At 40.8% G+C, this 20,769-nt stretch overlaps 1 protein-coding gene and 1 non-coding gene across 2 annotated transcripts in view; one reads left to right on the forward strand and one right to left on the reverse strand.

Moving 5' to 3' along the window:
- The window catches only part of IRF2 (interferon regulatory factor 2), a 125,634-nt gene that overhangs the window by 25,760 nt on the left and 79,105 nt on the right, over positions 1-20,769 (forward strand). The window contains exons 3-5 of the mRNA XM_014561676.2: positions 1,326-1,426; positions 2,284-2,355; positions 4,220-4,452. The gene's annotated coding sequence lies outside the window, so the exon portion shown is untranslated. The remainder of the gene's footprint in view (positions 1-1,325; positions 1,427-2,283; positions 2,356-4,219; positions 4,453-20,769) is intronic.
- TRNAV-UAC lies at positions 20,169-20,239 on the reverse strand. Its single transcript has one exon. It is a non-coding gene; the product is annotated as a tRNA-Val (tRNA).

The following is a 20,769-nucleotide window of genomic DNA, read 5'->3' on the forward strand; positions in this document are numbered from 1 at the left end:
CTCACTCTATCTTGACTGGAACCAGATCCATAAGCCATTTCTTAACTTTAGATGTTTCTGTCACCTGGGAATGAGAAACCATTTTATTTTCAAACTGAGCAAGACCTGTCACCTTTATATTTAAGTGTTTGTTCTTTAGCTTATGTTCATACACTCTCATTTTATGGTAGGCAGCTGGAAGAGGCCAGGTGGCACTTCCAGCACTGTGCTTGAACATTCCATTGGCTAGATCACACAGTTCATTGGTACGTTTTCTATTTCCTGAGTTATCATGGGTATCAGTGTTGCTAAACTTCCCACCACAATATAAAAAAGCCTCCTTTCTTCCAGATTCCAATGACATTTTCCTCATATTTATTTTAGTCTTCACTAACAGACCTTCAAGGCCAGCCCCAAAGACAGTGCACGAGTTTTAGGTTTTTATTACCCCCACTCTGGTTCCAGAATCTGTATCAGTTAGAGTTTGATCAGAGGAGCAAAACCACTCCGAGGTAAACAAGGAACTTACTGTGGGGGTTAGAACATGCCTGATGACGGGAGCTGGTTATGCTCTCTGTGCAGTCCACATTCCCTGAGTCAGGACTTGGGCCTGAAGTCAGCAGGATGGACCAGCTTCATGCGGGGAGGTTGCATGTGAGCTGGACACGTGAAGACAGCAGGCACACCCCAGAACCTGCCTGGTGGATGAGCTGGAACCCATGTGTCCCACCTCCATCTCTCATGCCACCAGTCCTCCAATTTGATGACGAAGATGATCTGCAGAAGAGCTGGTGCCCTTTGTAATGGAGTTACACACAGTCCTTTAGGATTCAGAGATGCTGAAGAAGCAGTTGGAGGAACTGGAGGCCAAGCTGTTGCCCGCAGAGGCACTGCCTTGTGTTTGAGCTGACATAGCATCTGACCCCGCACCAACCTTCTGGCTTCCGACAAACGTGGCTGCCGTCCCACTGCTGCCTTCCAAATGTTGCTCAGGTTTTGTGGGATGCGTAGTTCCAGCTCAGCTACACTGACATCATACACAACTGCAAAATCTCAAAGCTGCCGGCAAGGGATTAGGAGCACAGCCCGAGAATGTACAGTGTTTGTCCATCTGTAATGGCAGACTGGCCAAATATTTGAGGATGTGTGTAGATCAAGTGCAAAGAACTCAGGCAAAGGTAGGAAAAAGTTAGTATTTAATAAATCATTGATATTAGATATCTAACAAATGAAAATGAATAAATGTCCAGAATAAATTTGAATAAAATTATCAAAAATGATTATTAATGCTATTCTTGTGTATGCCAAACTAAGATGTTAATCGGTTTTCTGCATTCGTTTGCTAGGACAGCCACAACAAAGTGCCACAGACGAGGTGGCTTAAGCAACAGAAATTTATTTTCTCATGGTTCTGAAGCTGGAGGTCTGAGATCAAGATGTCGGCAAGGTTGGTTTCTTCTGAGGCCTCTCCCCTTGGCTTGCAGACGGCTGCCTTCCTGCTGTGCGTTCAGATGGTCATCTCTCCGTGCCTGCACCTGTTGGTGTCTCTGTCATCCTAATCTCCTTCTCTTATAAAGACACCAGTCATTGGATCAGGGCCTACTCTGAAGACTCCACTTTAACTTAATTACCTCTTTAAAGGTCCTGTCTCCAAATACAGTCATGTTCTGAGGGACTTCAACATTTGAATTTTGAGGGGGAGGTAATTCAGCCTGTATCATTTGCCGCAGTACAATAAAGTTTGAGAAACGCTACATGCTCTGTTTTCTTCTTGGAAATTCACAAAGTCCAACTGTATATGAAAGATGACACAAGTCTGAAAAATATCGAAGATTCATCTTTCACACACCCCATTGCTTTATTCCTTAATTGTCAGTAATCCTAAACTGCCTTTCGTCTTTTGTACATTGGCTGTAGTATTGAATGATTGCGTGGTGATCCCGTCCACCGGCTGGTGCTGACGGTCAGGCAGGGAGATGGACGTGAGGTGGAGGAAAGCGAGTACAAACCAGAACCCGGGTCTGACTCTCATCAGAACCTGTGTTGGGCTCTCACCCCGTCCAAGCCTCAAGCTCTGGAGGTGCTTGGTGAATAGCTGTAGAAGAGCTGTGCTGAGAGATCACTTTGTAAGTGGGAGGAGGGTTGGCCCTTGCCATGTGGAATTGCCCTTCCACCGGTACTAAGGGCATCTTCCAGATTGCTAGGGGCTGGGAATGTCCTTGCTCACCTATAGCTGCTGGCCAGGGTGAGTGGCCTTGTATGGCCCAACTTCTGCTCATGTCTTTGTTTTCTTGTTCTTTGCAGGTGAGGCGAAGAGCAAAGCTGTGGATGCCACTGGGGTGTGACAGGCAGCTGGGCAAGGATCCATCCAGGAAGGTGAGGCCAGGTCTGAGTGGGTGGGGATGGGTAATAAAGGTTACTGGCCTTGCATGGTCAGCTAGTTCTGCAGTGGCAGTGGCAAAAAGAGTCCCCTGCCACGCCCCGGTTCCAGATTCCACATCAGCCGTGTAGGTGTTTACACCACCTGCTCGGGCCTTTCCTGAGTCGTGGCCTACTTTCTGCTTCCTCTTCTTCCCTGTACAACCTAATGCTCATTTCAACTAGAGTCCTTTCCCTGGGCCCTGGGTCCCATTCTGAACAACTCCTGTGGCTCTGGCCTTGCACGAATTGTCTGAGGCAGACCCCAGACTCACTCTACACCTCAGCCGAGTGAGGACCCTCCCTGCCACCCTGGCACCTGCGGAAGCAGATGGTTCTCTCTGTTCCTGTAGTGCGCTCGTCCTGAATCCCCTCCCGGTGCCCCAGGCGGGATTTGTCCATTTCTGCTGTCAGCTGTGCTTTCACACGGGTATCTTCGCAGCCTAGTGAAGGTCTATGCTTTAATGAAGCATGTGTCTCAGCAGTGACTGGTCCGGCAGGTTGGCACAGGAATTACTGCTTCTCCGGGGCAGGGCACAGAGCGAGTGGCTCCACGTGCACTATCTCTGCTCCTCACGACGGCCCGGAGAAGACGAGCTCCTGGAGAGCAGCTTCTCGTGGCCAGAGTCTGTCCGAGCGTCGGCTTGGGCCCCGGCCTGTCTCCCGACTCCAGGGCCATGGCCCTCGCACAAGCCTCAAGGCCCTACTAGCTTATGTTAAAACAGCCAGAGCTCAGCATTGTCCTCACTCTCTACGGATTTACTGCATTTCCCCATAAATCACAGTTCAACATCCCCCCAGTAGCCTCTGTCAGAATGCTCCCCGTGAAATTCCAAACACTCAGTTACACGAAAACCACTCCTATTCCGAACCCCATTCCCGCTGAACTGCTTTGGGAAATATATATATATATATATACTTCTTTAAAAATTGAAGTATACTCAGTTTATAATGTGTCAATTTCTGGCGTACAGCACAATGCTTCAGTCATACATCAACATATATATATTTATTTTCATAATCTTTTTCACTGTAAGCTACTACACGATATTGAATATAGTTCCCTGAGCTTTATATACAGTATAAACTTGTTTATCTGTTTTATATATACCAGTCAGTATCTGCAGAAACAGACTCACAGACACAGAAAGCAAATTTATGGTTACCAGGGGAGAAGTGGATGGGAAGGGATAAATTAGGAGTTTGAAATTTGCAGATACTAATGGGAAGTATATTGTTTCTAAATGAAAACTGCCACATAAATGTGGGAGGACGGTGTGATGCTCCTCTCTCCCTGCGCAGCCTCCATCTGCTACCTGTGCAGCTTTCTTTTCCAGAATCTCCCTTTCTCATCGCTGCCTCAGACAGACCGCCCCCTGCCTCTCACAGAGGGTATCGGCATCTTCAGCCGACATCCCTTAAAACCTTATACACATCTTTTCTTTATATATTTTAAGAACAAAATAACACATTTAAGGACATACCCGTTTAACTAAATAGGCTTAATTGTGGGGGTTATCGCAGCAGTGTTTGTTAGGTGGAGTTTGGTGTTCTCGTTTCACGGCATTAAGAGAGGCTAGGTGGAAGACTTTATATTCCTTTAGGTCAGTTTACAAGGCAGTTTTACAAATGTTCTCATTGGGCCTTTAAGAATCTCTAAGAGGGTTAGACAAGTTGGTATTTTACAGAAGAGGATCCCGGCTCCATGTGGGTAAGTGACTGTCCATGGTCCTGCAGCTGATTTGGAGAGAGGGGGTCTTCTGGTCTAAGATTAGTGCACTTTGAATCCACTACAGACCAAATTCATGTCCCTTTTATCCAGAGGGTGACTGACTTCTGTGGACCAGTGAGCCATGATGAAAGAAAACCTCGTTCTCCTTCCCCCATTCACAAAAAAACAAGAATTCTGGACTGCGCATACTGTTTCGCCGGCTGTCAAATGACAACAGAGCTGTGGCTGAAATGACCACAAAGCCGCCTTGAATTGCGTTGAGTCTGGGAGGTGGATGGAGCACACCGTCTCTTCCTCCAGCTTCCTAGTCTCCTGGTGCGCAGGTAAGGAACATTGATTTGCACCGAATGCAGGAGGAATCGCCAGGTCAGTGGGGGTCAGAGCCCACCCTGGCCTCCAGAAAGCTTCTCATTTCCTTGCTGCTGCCAGAAAGGAAAGAAAGAGCCTTGGATCCAATCTCTCTCCAGGGATCCTTTTATAGGTAAAAGATACAGTCTGAGAGTCTATGCCCTCCTACTGGTTTTGTCCATGTTAAGTGAGACCTTACGGAACAAAGCAGCCATGCAAAGAGCTGCAGAAGAACGTTCTAGGAAGAGAGAACAGGAAATGGAAAGCCCTGAGGAGAGAATGAACAGGGCAAGTTTTAGACACAGGAAGGAGACCAGTGTGATGAAAGCAGGGTTCAACAAACTTTTCTTGCAAAGGGCCAGCTAGTAAATATTTCAGGCTTTTAGGGCCACTTGGTCTCGGTTGCAACTCCTCTGCTCTTGTAGCACAAAAGCCGCTCTGGACAGTGCACACACGAATGAGCATGGCTGGGTCCCAAGAAAACTTGATTTCTGGACACTGGACATCTGATAATTGAGCTGTCTATCATTTTCACATGTCACAAAATAATGTTCTTCTTTTGATGTTTTCCCCAACCGTTTAAAAATGTAAAAGCCATTCTCAGCTCAGGGCCTGTCGGCTGGATTTTGCCCGTGGACTGTAGTTTGCTGACCCCTGGACTAAAGCATGGCAAATGAGTTGGGGTGAGAGAGGGGAATCCCAGATGGATTGAGAGAGGGAGAGGTAGGCACGGGCCAGACCACATGCAGGGGTTTTGTAGGCCACTGAAGTGAGTGTGGATTTTATTCTAATTGCTATGGGAAATGCCTCTGCACACTTTAGGCAGGAGTGTGGTATGTTTTAGTAACAGTCTGGTACATGTAGGTCCAGAGTGGATAATATCATTCAAAGTGAGAAGACACATGCTCAAGTCGTGTTAATGACTCTGTGAGAGGATATGTGTGTATGTGTGTATTCATATTCTTGTTGAACCACATGAAATAGCTAAAGTTTTTCTACTGATTAAGATTTATCAAGATCATTGGCATTATTGGTACTCTGAAAACACATTTAGTTTTCATCTATTTAGTGGTCTTCATTAAAAGCATTAATACATAAATCAAACCATCATATTGTACACCTTAAAGTTATACAGTGATGTATGTCAATTATTTCTCAATAAAACTGGAAAAAAAGAATTAATACATCAAAAAAGATTTTTAAAAATTATCCTTAGCTATAGGGAGAAAAAAAAAATAACAAACTTACTTGGTAACTTTGCCAGAATTAATAAAGAACTAGTCTTCATGTGCCGTTCCATATTCTCCCAATCTCTTGATCTCACTTGGCACTGAATCAGAATTAAAATGTACGAAACACCGAAGTCAGGAATTGGCTGGATATTGGCAAATTATCAACTTGAAAAAGGAGATGAATCACCCTGGACCCCATATGGGACCACATAAGACCATGAGGTTGAGATGAGAGATGATAAAAATCTAACCAGCCCAGAATCTAGGTGTTCAGTAGACAGTTGTAGGGTTAAAGAGTTTATACCTACTTGACTGTGAACTTAGAAAGGTAGAGGTGGTTAGTCAGTACTTACTGATATTGTATATACTGCAAAAGCATAAATCTGACCACAGTTCTTGGCCTCCGAAGGCTCTGGGGAGAGTCCTTCCCTGCCTCGTCTAGTTTCTGGTGGCCCCAAGCATCCCTTGGCTTGCTGCGCCATCACTGTATGCTCTGCCTTTGTCTTCACATGAGCTTGTCTTTAGTGGGGTTATCTTCTCCTCTTCTGACTTCTGTAAGGACACTTGTCTTTGGATTGAGGGCCCACCAAGATGACCCAGAATGATTTCATTTCCGGATTCTTAACTGTCAAGAAGTCTGCTGCCATCTTTGTTTGTGTTCCTTTTTGTATAATATCTTTCTCTTCTCCAGTTGCTCTTAAGGTTTTTCTCTTTATCATGTGTTTTCAGAAATGTGCTTATGATTTGCCTCGCTGTGTTTTATTGTTTGTTTGTCCTGCTTAAGGTTTGTTGAGCTTCTTGCATCTATAGGTTTCTTCAAACTCAGAAAATTTTTGGTCATTATTTCTTCAAAGATTTTTTTTCTGGCCTCCCCTCTCCTCTTTCCCCTCTCTCTGGGATTTCAGTTATTTATATATAGGTCAGATTGCTTTGCATTATCCCACAGGGTCACTCAGTCTCTGTTTTTTTTTTTTTCTCTGTCTTTTTTTAAAAAAATAAATCTATGCTTCATTGTGGATAGATTGTGTTACTATTTCTTCATATTCCCTTCGTACCTAATCTGCTGCGAATCTTACCCAGTGAATTTTTTTAAACAACTTTTTATTTTAGAAGAGTCGTAGATTTACAGAAAAAATTACAAAGATAATACAGAGAGTTTGTGTATACTCCTCACTGAGTTTCCCCTGTTGCCAACCTTTTACAGTACTGCAGTGCATTTGCTACAGCTAATGATATACTAACCCTGATACGTTACTATTAACTAAAGTCCATATTTTATTCAGATTTCCTTAGTTTTTACTCAGTGTCCTTTTTCACATCTAGGATGCCACATTAGGCTTGTAGCTATCATGCCTCCTTAGGCTTCTCTAGGAGCCTGTGTCAGTTTCTCATGCTTTTTTGTTTTGGATGAGTTTGACAGTTTCGAGGAGGTATTTTGCAGAATGTCCTCAGTTTGGGTTGGTCTGATGTTTTCCTCATGGTTAGACTGAATGTGTTAGTTCTTTATTGTTGCAGTAACAAATTGCTACAAACTTAGTGGCTTAAACAACACAACGCAAATTTATTTCTTACAAATCTGTAGGTTGGAAGTTGCAAGAGTCTCACTGGGCCAGAATCAAAGTGTCAGCAGGGCTGTGTTCCTTTCTGAAAGTTCTGGGGGATTCAGTGTCCTTGCCTTTTCCAGCCTCTAGAGGCCACCTGCAGTTCCTTGGCTGGTGGTCTCTTAATCCATCTACAAACTGAGCAATTCTTTCTGACTCTGCCTCCATCCTCACATCTCTCTCTCTGTCTCTGGTGACAAAGCAGTAAAACACCTCCACTTTGAAGGACTCATGTGATTAGACTGGGTTCACCCAGATAATCCAGGATAATCTCTGAATCTCAGGGTCCACACCCTTAATCTCATCTGCAAAGTCCCTTTTCCCATAAGGTAATATATTCAGGGGTAATATATTTTGGGGGCCATTATTCTGCCTACCACATTGGAGTTCTGAGTTTTTGAGAGGAGGAACACAGAGTCATTCTCATTACATCATGCTAGGGGTTGATGCTGTCAACATGATTTATCACTTATGATGTTAACTTTGATCACTTGGCAAAGGTAGTGTGTGTCAGGTTTCTCCACTGTAAAGTCACCTTTGCCCCTATTTCCATACTGTAGTCTTTGGAAAGAATTCACTGTCTGCATCCCAAACTTAAGGGATGGGGGTTGCTACGCTCTACCTACTTGAGGGAGCTGGGCCTACATAAAATTATTTGAAATTCTTCTATATGAGTATTTGCATTAATTAATTAATTATTATTGAATTATATCAGTATGGACTCATAGATATTTATTCTACGCTTTGGGTTATAATCCAGTACTTCTTCTTTTTTCTTTTTTTGGTTCAAACTGTTTCAACATAGGTCTTTCAGTTGGCTCCTATGTTCCTTTGACATACCTCCATCATTTTTGGGTTCTTTTTGAGAACTTTCTTGCTTTCTGGCCCCAGGTTCATCTTGCATTCTCCCTGCCCCAGCCCTAGAATCTGTATTTTCTCCAAGGAGCTCTGGTTTCTTTTACTGGAGAATGGATTTAGAAACCAAGATCTGGTTCTGGATTCATCCAGTCAAACCTTCCTTTCAGATGGTGTAGTTTTTATCTTAGAATTTTCATTTGGTTCTTTTTGATATCTTCCCTTTTTTTTTTTTTTTTTGCCTCATTAGGGTCATATTTTCCTTTAAATATGTGTTCACAATTATAAGAGCTTTTGAAAAAATTTTGTCTGCTAGTTCCATCATCTCTGGCTTTTTATTTGTATCTATTCCTATTGCTTTTCTTCTTGATTATGGATCAAATTTTCTTACTTCTTGGCATGTTTAGTAATTTTTATTAGATTTTAGACAGTGTGTGTTTCATGTTGCTGAATGTCTGAATTCTTTTTTTTTTTTTTTTTTTTTGGTCTTACTTTAATGAGTTTTTGGCTTTGTTTAGGCAAATAGTTTTACTTGCAATTTAGCTTTATCCCTTTAAGACCTGTTTTTAATTTTTCTAAGAGGTATAGAAAGTAGCCTTCACTCCAAGGATTGTTCAGCCCTACCAGAGACGTGTAAATGACCTGAATGTTCAGTAAGACCTCTCCATTCTGCCTGTTGGGAATTTGATCAGTTGTAAGGTCTGTGTAAGCTCCGGGAATATTTCATTTACGATGCCCCAGCCATTCTTTGTCCAGCATTTTGGAGTACTTGTTTCTACATGCCTGGTCCAGTACTCAGCAATATTAGAGGGGACTGTACAAATTTCTGGAGCTCTTTTTTTCTGTGTAACTACCTTTTTTTGAGAACTCTGCCTCACAGCTTCCAGCTGTCTAAGCTTCTCTGATGTCTGATCTTTGTTTCCTGCATTTCTTCCCTGGTTCTCTTCAGGTCCCCTGTCGCTGCAGCTGCAGGATGGAAACTGCCTCCAATGGAAAGTGCAGGGCTCACTTTATTTGATTCCCTTTTCTCTGGGATCACTGTCCTGTGCTGCCTGTTGTTCAATGCCTGAAAAACAGTTGTTTCGTACATTTTTCCAGCTTTCTTGTTGTTTACTGCAGGTTGTCAAGTCTAGTCCTTATTACTCTTTCATGGCCAATCTATCCCTTCATTTCTTAATTGTGGTGATGTCTTGCTATAGATTTTCACATTATATCTTTGTTCACATACTGTGCTAGACATCGGGGTGCCTTTTCAATTTGAAATGTCATGTTCCTCAAAATTTCCTGAGGAATTTTCTTATGCCTCTACTAATTTCCTGTCCCCTGTTGCCTCATTTCTCATTTTCTAGAATTTCTATTAGATATCAGATCTGTTGCACTGAGTATCCATTTTTCTTATTTTTTCCTTTTATCTATTTCCTTATTATTTTATTATACTTTATATTGAGATTTACTTGACTTTATGTTCTAATTATTCTATAGAATTAAAAAAATTTCTGACATATTTTTAATTTCTAGGAACTTACTCTCTAATTATTTTTTTTACATCATTTTGTTCTGATTTCATTGATACAATATCTTCTTTCACATCTTTAATGATGTTAAAGTTTTTTTACATTGTCTTTCCTGCATCATCTTTGTTTCCTCTGAGTTCTTTATTCTGTTTGTTTTCATCATGGTTGTATTAGAGTGTCTCTTAGCCCTTAGGTTATCCCCTGGGTGTTCCCTCTTGAAAGTAAGGCACCAAAAGGCTAACCTGACCAGAAGCTCTGTGTCCCTACCTGTGTTGACCTTAGACACTGGTGATCTTCACTGTGACAAATTGGGGGACCAGTTGGTGTTTTTACCGAGGCCCTGTAAATATCACTGTTTGCAAGTATTTACTCTGGGGTAGCACCCTCCAATCTCTTCTATTGTTATTTCAGTCTAGATGTTGGTGTTCTGGGGCTGAGCAGTAGAAAGGAAACAGAGATTTCACTGTTTAGCACACAGACTCCCTCAGTTCTCTTGCTTCAGTTGGAACCCCTCCATCTTTGCTCAACTCAGTCTCTGGAGGGAGAAGAGACGTCAACAGACTGCTCGGGAGCTGGAAGAAGGTGGAGAGCTGGAGGGGTCTAACTGCTCCTTACGGAGATTTTTAATTTAATCTTGCTGCCCCCTGCCCAGTTTTCCCCACTTTTGTGGTTCTGTATGGAAAATTAGCTCACGTTTCATAGGTATTCCTCCAACTCCCTTTGCGGGTTCTAGGTTTGACCTTTGTTCTCTCTGCTCAGTCTTTGATATTCCTCTTTCCAGTTCTGTCTCCAAATACTGTGGGTACAGACATCTCTTGGTTTCCTAATGATGGATATGCATCTGTGTTACCTGCTCTTTTTGATGTTTCTTGGTGAATTTTAGAGAAAGTGGTTGGGAGGGTATGTCTTTACTCCATCATTCTGAAACCAGAGTCTCCCACATATTTGTAGCAGAAAACATGACCCGCCATATTATGGATTCTTATAATTCCTTTATTTTTGTTTAATGAAAGCCTAAACTTGGAGAAAAGTGAAATTTTCATCTAATTTGAGCTTTACACTGGCTAATAGGAAGAAACAAACTATATGGAAAAAGGGTTATAGGTCATCAAACATCTGGATAAAATACTAGTTTAGTGCACAGGTGTTTTGATTACATGACCACAAGCTAAACATCTGGATATTAGATATTTTCTTTTTAGTTTTCTCCAGCCGTTTGGTATCATGGGATAGTCATAGCCATGTAATTAAAGTAGCTGGTGAGTGGAATGCTGAGTCAATAAATAACTTGAGGCTACCCTTCTCTGCCTCTTGAATGTGGCCATGAATAGATCTAATCCGCTGCATCAGCCCGTTCACCAGTGCACACCCTGACTTAAGAGTGTCCAAGGAATTCACATCGCACACATTGATCTGGTGCCTATAACTTTTCTCTTTCATTTCTATGGTGTCAAAGTATCACAGGGAAATGGTTCTCAGCGTATAGGTTTAGAGGCTGAAGAGCTGCCTCGGAGATCTTATTAAATGCACATATTTTTTCCACATGTTGGATGTTGGAGTCTTTCTGCTGACCCCCCCCCCCCCCATATCCAATTTTTAATTGAAAAAACCAGTTTCCTAACTTTACCCATATATCTACTGTATAATTCAACAAAATCCCTTTGGCCTAAACACAGAACTGGCCTGGACTATAGGACTAGGTGAGTTTGTTAGATGTGTCTTCTGTGTGGGATGACAGGACATTTTAAAGTCTGAAAGCTTCTGTGAAGGATTATTAAAGCTGGCTGTTAAGTACACACACACACACACACACACACACACACACACACACACACCAATCCATCTTTAATTACTCATTTATTTTTAACCTCTTTAAGGTGTGGCTCAAATCCCACTACCTGTGTGAAGGCTTCTGAGCCTCTCTTTCCATAGTCCTTGCTATGCTTCGTTGTTTACTGTTTGGAACTGTTTACTTTTGTGCTTGACTGATGAAAGTGTCACATTGATGTCATGTCGTGATGTCCATTAGGACACTGTCACTCAGTGAATAATTCTTCAGAAGAGGTACAGAGAAAACTGGATGAAGGTCTCGACTTTTCCTGAGGCCACTGAAAGGATGTCGCGGAGGTACAAGTGAATGTTGAGCAGAAATGCACACAGCATTTTATTAAAGCGTATTCCGTGTGCTGGACTCCACCAGCGACTTGCTTCCCTCCTGTGAGTGCATCCAGTCTTCCTGGAAGGGAAGCCGTGTTGGTTCTTTAAGATGACGTAGAAGGATTCATCAGGAGGAAGCAGAGAACCCTGCTCTGCTTCCTCCTGAAGGCGGGCTCAGGCTGGCATGAGAGCAACATCCTTTATTCCCATGGCTTTACACTTTAGGAAATGCCTTCTGACCATTTAGGTACAGAGAGGGCTACGATGAGCCCTTCCCACAGGGAGAGCAGGCAGGTCCCATGGGGAAGTGAAATGCCAGCCTGCTCAGAAGGGTCTCCATTGGGGTGTATTAGGTGGCTTTGGGTTAAAGCTCTCCTGCCAGAAAAGCCCTGAAGTGACATAAATATAGTGGACAGTCAAGAAAAGTCTATTTGTAGTTAATTATCAAGGCCAGGTCTCTCTCCCTCTCTCTCTCACACACACATACACGTACACACACACACACACACACACACTCACACACACACAGACTCATACACTATACCTAACAAAACAGAAATCAGAAATCAATGTGTAACTTTTCTCTTTAATCTGCTCTGAATTTCCAAATTTTCATTTTGGCTTAAAATTATCATGTTTTCCTCAATACAGAAATAAAGAAAAAAATGGTAATCTACATGTCCTTAAGGTGACCAATATTGGCAGCTTTGTATCTACACTTTTATCCTTTTAAATTCAAACATTTTGTGGGGAGGGAGTCACTGTTGTCTTTGCAAAAAGGAGATCAAAATATGAACATTTCTTTGCATCTTGATCTTCCTTCTATATGATACATCCTGGTTCCCTGTCCAGAACAAGAGATATTCTTAATTTATAAAAACATTCCATAGATGGATCGACCACAGTTTATTCAATCATTGAGTTATTAACAAACATTCACGTTCTTTCTGATTTGATCATGACAAATAAGTCTGTATTGCTTGAATATTCTACTATAACCATATATTATTTGTATTAGAAAATATCATTAGAATATAAAAGAGAGAAGTACTATAAACTCAAGAAACAGATGCTGAATGAATAGATAAATGAATGTATTAAAATGTTACATGGGAGTGGGTACCATTTCTGTCTTGAAATAATCATCTTTCCACTGTGGGTCCTGTCCCCCAGCATGGACTGCAAATGCCCCGCGGTGAGGAACCAGGCCTCTTTCTTCCTGGGCTCCTCCAAACCGCTGGCTCGGCCCTGCGGCGGGTGGGCCGCCCCAGACCCACACAATCCACTGTGCTCTCCTAGTTTCTTTTCAAAACAGCTAATTAGATTTCAGAAGGAAAGTTTCTCATGTGTACAGTGTTATAAAGTGGTACATTCCCGGGTCAGCCCACAAACTCTTATTTTTTATTTTAACCCATAATGAAGGAAAACCATATATTTGTAGCATGATAGTTTCTTATTATTTCTATGGGGAAAATGTTCTGACTTGAGTTTCTGTATGCAGAGAACCCTCCTCTCACTGTGTGTGTGTGTGTGTGTGTGTGTGTGTGTGTGTGTGTGTGTGTGTGTGTGTGTGTGTGTGTGAAAGAGAGAGAGGGAGAGAGAGGGAGAGAGAGGTCCCTTCTTTCACTGCCCTCGGATGAGTTGGTTTCCCTCCCTTTCTGCAATTCTGCTTGTATATATAGAAGCCTGAGGAAACAAAATCGGAAATATAATGACTAAATGTGAAAGTGCCAGGAAGAAGACAGGCAAAAAAGAAAAAAAATTAACTTAAAAGATCGATATTTTTCTCAGAGTCCTCATTCATGTTTGAGATCTAAGAATTTGAATTCAATTGCTAAGAATATAGTAATACTCTTGCATACAAATGAAACTTCACAAGTAGAAAAGATTCTTCAGTTGTTAGAGATTTCTCTTAATTCTCCATCTTTTTCAAAGAGCATATTTAAAATATGATGTGAATCAAAGCCAAAGCTTATTTAAATATTAATAATGATCATGGGATTTATCACTTATTAATGGCCATTGATCTGGACACAGGTTCATTTATAAGTTTGTTTTTATATATTCCTTTGGAGAGTCAATATTTGAACTGCTAAGATAAAACACAAATGTATTTTTAAATGAATATTTTGATAAAATAAAAGACTAAGAAACTGTATAGTACTTGTAGGAAAAATTATCTTCTCTGTAACTTAGATTTAAAAATTCTTAGGAGAATGTAGTGTAAAATATAAGATGTATTAATCAGTGCTTTCTCTTTTGAAGTCTTGTAGAAGAAACTAGCTAAAACTTACAAGTCATTTATATAAAAATCATAACCATGTCAAATAATTTTCTGAAATTGCTTATAAAAATATATTTAATATTTTACATTAATGAAAGGAAAATCTATTCTTAAAATACTAATTTTTCAATAGGAAAAAAATCACCCATAGTTCCATCGCTGAAAGACAACTGCTATTAATGTTTTGATGTAGTTCCTTTTAGCCTTATTTATATGAACATCTTTGGGGTGATCTTATTGTACATATAAAACCTTGTTTTCCTCTTATCCTCAATGGAGCATATATATTTCCTACTATCAGACTTAATGTCATCATAAGGAAAAATACTAACACAGGTGTGTATGTGGTAAAATATTTGTGAGCCTTTTGAAAGATGACAGGGTTAGGGTAATGTTCCTCCAAGTTCTCAGTGAGGGAAAGGCTTGTCCAAAAGCATCATAAAAACATGACATCAGCTGCATATGTTGTGAAACAAGTGGTCAGGATTCTGTTGGTTCTGCATCCCTGAAAAGATGAAAAGTTCTCATCAAGACAGGAAACAAAAACAAGGAAATATGGAGACAATTTGAGCATCTTAAGTGAGGATGAACCTAGAATGTTGGTCCCTTTAACGAGGCTGGCTCTGCCTGGCTCCCCAGCATGGACCCAACCACATCAGCCCTTCTTCAGGCTTCTGTTCCGTAGTCTCCGTATTTCTTTCTCTCCTTCAGTCTTAAGGTTCTTCACTCCTGGTTTGTAGTGTTTTCTTTCTTATCTCCAATTATAGAAAAATGAACCAAAACTAACAGCCATCTTTGGCTGTTTAATCTTTGTTCCATTTTTTTTTAAGCAACAGAAACTTTTCCCCAGATGAAATCTTATTCAGAACCTCAGTACATCAAAGGGAAGAAGTGGCCCTTTTTTGATTGTCAGGAGAGGAGCGGTGCTAAAACCCAGCGCCACAGCTGGACATTGGGAAAAGATGTGATGGGCTGTTGAAACCAGTATTTGCTTTCTAATGACAAACATCCAAGGCAAATGGCGAAGTTTTACCTGTGCTGATTGTTCTGCCAACAAAAATTCACTTTTGTGGAAACTATTTATTACACACAAGGAGTTTCTGACAGAAAAAAATCTGAACATTTTTAGAAATCAAAAAAATGAAATACACTGAAAACCATTAAACTTTGGAATGAATGTTGATCTTAGGGTGACACAATCTCTGAAAATTAGCATTGTTCACTCAAAACAGTCTGAGGAAACTAGCGTGTTCCTGGAATCCACAGTTGTATTAAAAAAAAAACAGATCTTTTTTTTTTTTTTAAGGAAAGTTTTGATGAGGGGTGGGGTAAAAAAAGGAAAGTAAAAATTTACTTCATTTATTTGTAGAGATGAAAATCAGAAAATTAAAGGCAAATAAATACTTTAACTTATAAATACAAAAAAGAAATGAAAAAAGATTAAACTGTTTCAAAATATCATCAGTGAGTTGTTTCCTCAACAAATTCATCATGTAATGAACTGAGGGGCGTGAAAGAACAGTTGCAAATTCTTCTAAGAAATGCACAAATTGAGAAATCCTTGCATTTCGTTGGTGTTGAGGAGACAGTTGGGAAGTTTATAGCGTGACTTTTTAAAATCACAGAACCCTTCAAAATCTTTCCATTGATCTTAGAATAGATCTTAGCTAATCTTAGATCTTAGCTCCTTGATCTGGCCTCTCCCCACCTGACCTCTGCCTGTGTCCTTCTCACCCTCAGTCACAACTCTTCAGTCACATTCACTTTCTTTGGTTTCCAGAATATGCCAGACTCCTTTGCTTCTTAGGCCTTTGTCTCCACTTTTCCTCCCTCCCTGGGGAGTCATCACATAACTGATATCTGTTATGTGTTGAAGTGTGTCCCTCTCAAAATTCATATATTGGAATCCTAATGCCCAGCAGCTCAGAATGTCTTTGCAGATGTCATTAATTAGGGTGAGGTCATATTGGAGTAGGATGGGCCACTAATCCAATGAGACTAGTGTCCCTATAAAATGGGGAAGCCTGGATACAGATGCAATCCAGGGAGAACACCATGCTAAGAGGAAGGCAGAGATGGGATGTTGCTTCTACAAGCCACAGAATGCCCAGGATTGCGGGCCAGCCAGCAGGAGCTAGGAGGCAAGGAACAGATCCTTCCCTCACAACCCTCAGAAGGAACCAATCCCGTAGACACCTGGATCTTGGACTTCTACCTTCCAGAACTGTGAGACATACATTTCTCTTTTTTCAGCCACCTAATTTGTGGTCCTTTGTTACAGCAGCCCCAGGAAACTCTACAGTAACCTCTCCTTCTCCAAGTCTTGGCTTAAATGTCATTTTCTCAGAGGAACATTCCTTGACAGCCTAGATTCCTCCAGTATTTTCTATCAAAGCTCCTGTTTGTTTCCTTCAGAACATGAATACAGATCTGCAACTATTTTATTGGTTTGCTTGTTTGTCTGTTGACATCACCCCCACTAGAACGTAAATTCCACGAGAGCAGGGGCTTGTCTTCTTCTGACTGCCTTCATAGCGACCCTCAGGGGGCCTGGAGCACAGCTGGGAAATGTCTCGGGGTTGCATCAAGGGCGAAGGAGGCAGCACTAAGAACTGTATGTCTGAACTGTCATCACCCTTTGGATGTAGTGGAGATGAAGCTTTTTGAGAAAGTGAGAGTATTTAAAAATACTCTCAATCCTTTGTTTTAGGACACTCTTCTGTCTTTCTGATTGGCAAATTTCCAAATAGTTTCAAATAGAATAAGGTGTATTATTCAAGGTGCTCAGGAGTTTGAGGAGAAAGAGAACAGACTGAACGTCATCAAGGTTCACAGGCTGTGAGCAAGGAGCTTATAAAGAAATGGTGGAAGCTGTAATAAAAAGGTCTTCAAATATTCAGACCCAGTGAATCATGTGGTTTGCTGAATTTACGTTACAACTTTGAAATTTATTTTGTGTTTAAAATATTTTTAATACTTGAAACTATTATAGTAATTCTTTCTAAAGAACCTCAGGGCAAAGCTATAGACACTTTTTCCTTCTGACTTTAAAAGCACTACTTTATAGTTTATCACCTTAGAGAAATAATAAATATTTCAAAGCCATATGGGATGAAGTAGAGAAATTATAGCAAAAATAATTTATGAAGTTTTCAAAGTTGAAAGCCTTCCTTTTGGACAAGAAAAAAACCTTATTTCTCCCCCACCCCCTTCTCTCTCTCTCACACACACACACACACACACATATCCTGGTACTTTTAAAGAATATTTCTCCCCTTCATCAGATGAACAGGACAAAATTAATATTTATTATTAAGGATTGGGCAACATGTTTCTCAATTTAAATTCATGATTTTCAGAGAATAATTGCAACAAAATGAACCTCATTTCAGAGTTTCTAGTAAAATGGAAGAAACAATTACATGAGGTAATAGTCAAGAATTTCTCCAACTTGATGTCTGTGATCCTTGGACTTTGATGGCTTTTTCAACATCTTCACAGCTCTACTGTCTCCATTAAAATCTAATGTGACTATATGTTTATTCAACGCGGACTTCACGATATTTTTGCAATGCAGAACTATAATCTATGGCTTTATATTGGCCAACTGCTCTGGTAAGTATGGAACTCATTTTCCATGATTTTATAACCTCTGCTGAATTATAGCAGCATGGAAGAGAACCTTGGTGGCCAAGATGGAAGTGATACCCAGAGATACTGTGGGGAAAATTAGGGCATAAACTGAGCAAATGGTGATGGATCACTGATTTAATTGCAGCTATACATACTTAACCCTTTAGTTAGTACACCATCATGTTCTACATTCTTAAGTGGAACGTACAGGTCTAAAGACTGATTTTAGATGGAAGTGATGTCGGTGCCATTCCTGGGATGATACAATAGAAATTAACATTCTAATTTACTAGACTGTGAGGAAACGTCTTGGAAGGCAGAGATTTTCCTTTGTTTTGTTCACAAGAAAAGCTCTTAGACACTTAATAAACATTTACTTGAATGATTATTTTCTCAAACTATTCTTATTTATTAAGAAAATAAATGTAAAAACCCATTTGAAAAGGGCTAACCTTGAGTGTATCTTTAAATTTCATTCATGGAGAGATCAGTTGCTACATGGCCAAGTAATCATTGTTCTTTCTCAATTCCCTTGAAAAGAAATGAGTTCTAATGCATCCAGGTAGATCTTCTTTTTGGATGTTCCATTCCACAGGTGAAACACAGACACACCTCACTCAGCAGCTCACTCTAGTTTTATTCTACAAGATTGCTCAAACATCTTTTGCTTTAGACCAAGGTGGCTGGATTTCTTTGGTATGGCAAAGGTTATTTTTTCCAGAAATTTTCAAAAAGGTTATTATATTTTGCGATATTGATCCATTTTCCACAGAGATTTATGACTATATGCGTCAGAAGGCTAAGAAATATTTCTTGACTATCAATACCGTGTGGATTTTAGGGTCATATTTGTGTTTAGGGTCTGCACTGACATGTTTTCAAGGGTGTAAGAACAGAGTGAAATGCATTCCATGCTTATGAGTTTAGATGCCTGGAAATTGGAAATAAGACCTGTGCTTTGGGGAGAGGCTCAGGAAAGCTGGGAGTTAGTGTTGCCTCCCAGTTTCCTGGCTGGTTAATGAAGTGACAGAGACAAGGGGGTAGGGAAAGAGGTTATGAGTTTAGTTTTGGATGTATGTAATTTGTTGTGCCTGAGGAACATATAGGAGGTAAATGCATCCCAAGCTCAGAAGTTAGAGATTTTGGAGTTATCACCAAATAGTGATAGCTGAAGCTTTTCGTGTGGGTGAGAGCACTCAGAAAGGATGTTGAATGAGAGAGTAGGAGGGTTGAGGATAGAATGTCTAGAAACACCATAATTTAGGGGGATGGCAGCAGAAGAGGAATCAGCCAAGAAATAAAACAGAAGGATGTCACACAGGCATCAGGCAGCATGATGGGAATTATTAAATGATACAGAGATGCTGAGCGAATTAGGACTGGAAATGGCCCTTTAGAAAAATTACTAGAAGGAAATACATAAAATATCACCATGTCTATTTCTTACTGGTAAGATTGCCATCTTCTTTCGACTTTTCTGTACTTTCAGCATACAGTACAATAACTAGATTACATTTATATTAAAAGATTAAAATATTCTGTTAAAGTCTAAAATAGTTTATAAGAACAAAAGGCAAGGAACTATGAATTCACAAGTAATTGAATGCCTCTGTGCTGGGCACCATGCTAAGGATAAAACAACGAACAAGAGGATAGCTCTGTTGTTTTACAAAAAAGAATGGCAGCTGGTTTGACAAGGGAGGGGCAGAGGGCTTGTGGGGCACAGGAGATGAGGCTGGAAAAGAAGTCTGATGCCAGATATAACAGACTTTCTGTGTTATGTCAAATAATATGGACTTTATTCTGAAGGGTGCAGGGAGGTTTTTGAGGGGCAGGGTTAGGATTGAAATTGTGCTTCACCTGAAGTTAATTTTCTACTTAACTTGGACAGTAGTGTGGCTGTTAACCTAGAGGAGTTGAAATTAGAAGCCCAGGTCCGAGACCACTGCAATACCTGAATGAATGTGATGCAAAGGGGATGCAGAAGGGGCAAGGTCCAGAGATATTTGGGATCAACACCAATAGGCCAGTAGGATGTGTGTTGTGAAGGAAAACATTAAGGACTACCGAGTTTTTAACTTGAGTCCGTGGGCGGGTAGAGTGACAACTGTCCTACAGAGTTTGTGTATAGTTACTTTAATTGTAATGGTCATTGCTTTATGAAATAAGAAGGTGAGTGCTGTGTCAAATAGTATCATATGAGAGGGTATAAGAAATAATGATGTATGTGAGATCTATTTCTGAAACCACAGCCACAAAACAGAATCCTGAACCCTCAGCTATCGCCTCACCACATGTGCATGTTTGGATACTTCTGTTTCTAGTCCATAGAACTAAATCCTGGAGTTATATATTTTAAAAACATTTCAAAGGGCAGGAGGTAATTAGCTTTCCTGTTTATTTCTTTATTTTTAATGGAGGTACTGGGATTGAACCCAGGACCTGGTGCATGTAAAGCACACACTCTACCACTGAGCTATACCCTCCTCCTGGAGTTATGTTTTTAGAAGTGTTTACATACGAGTAGCTATGGCCTTCCGGGAAGGGACTTCCTGTGTTGGGCAGAGAAGTTTGGGAGAAGGCCAATGAGACTGCATTGGGGCGGGATGGGGGGGGAACGGGGCATGGGGAGAAACAGGTATAAGGTGAGAATCTACTTTAAAGCAAGGGACCCAAAAGCAGCAGGTCCCAAGTGAATTGTATTAGTTTGAGCTAACACATCTTGAAGGTGACAGGTGCTGCACCTGTATTCTTGCATTCTGTCACTTATTCTCATTTCAAGGCATTGAATACTGAGGCCTTGGGTTAAGCAATATGACCGAAGATGCCCAGCTAGTAGGTTAGAGAGGCTAAGTCTGAACCTGGCTGGAAGTACTATACTCTAAAACCTCTCTCCTGGACCAGCCACACATTAAGACATCCTGTAGGAAAATCCGCTCTCACCCTTGTCCATCTCTTCCTGCAGGAAGGTTACTTCTGTAGCGGACTCAGTCTGGGAGAACGCTGCTGTTGACTT

Source organism: Camelus ferus, chromosome 26, assembly GCF_009834535.1.
Source record: "Camelus ferus isolate YT-003-E chromosome 26, BCGSAC_Cfer_1.0, whole genome shotgun sequence".
NCBI classification, from domain to species: Eukaryota; Metazoa; Chordata; class Mammalia; order Artiodactyla; family Camelidae; genus Camelus; species Camelus ferus.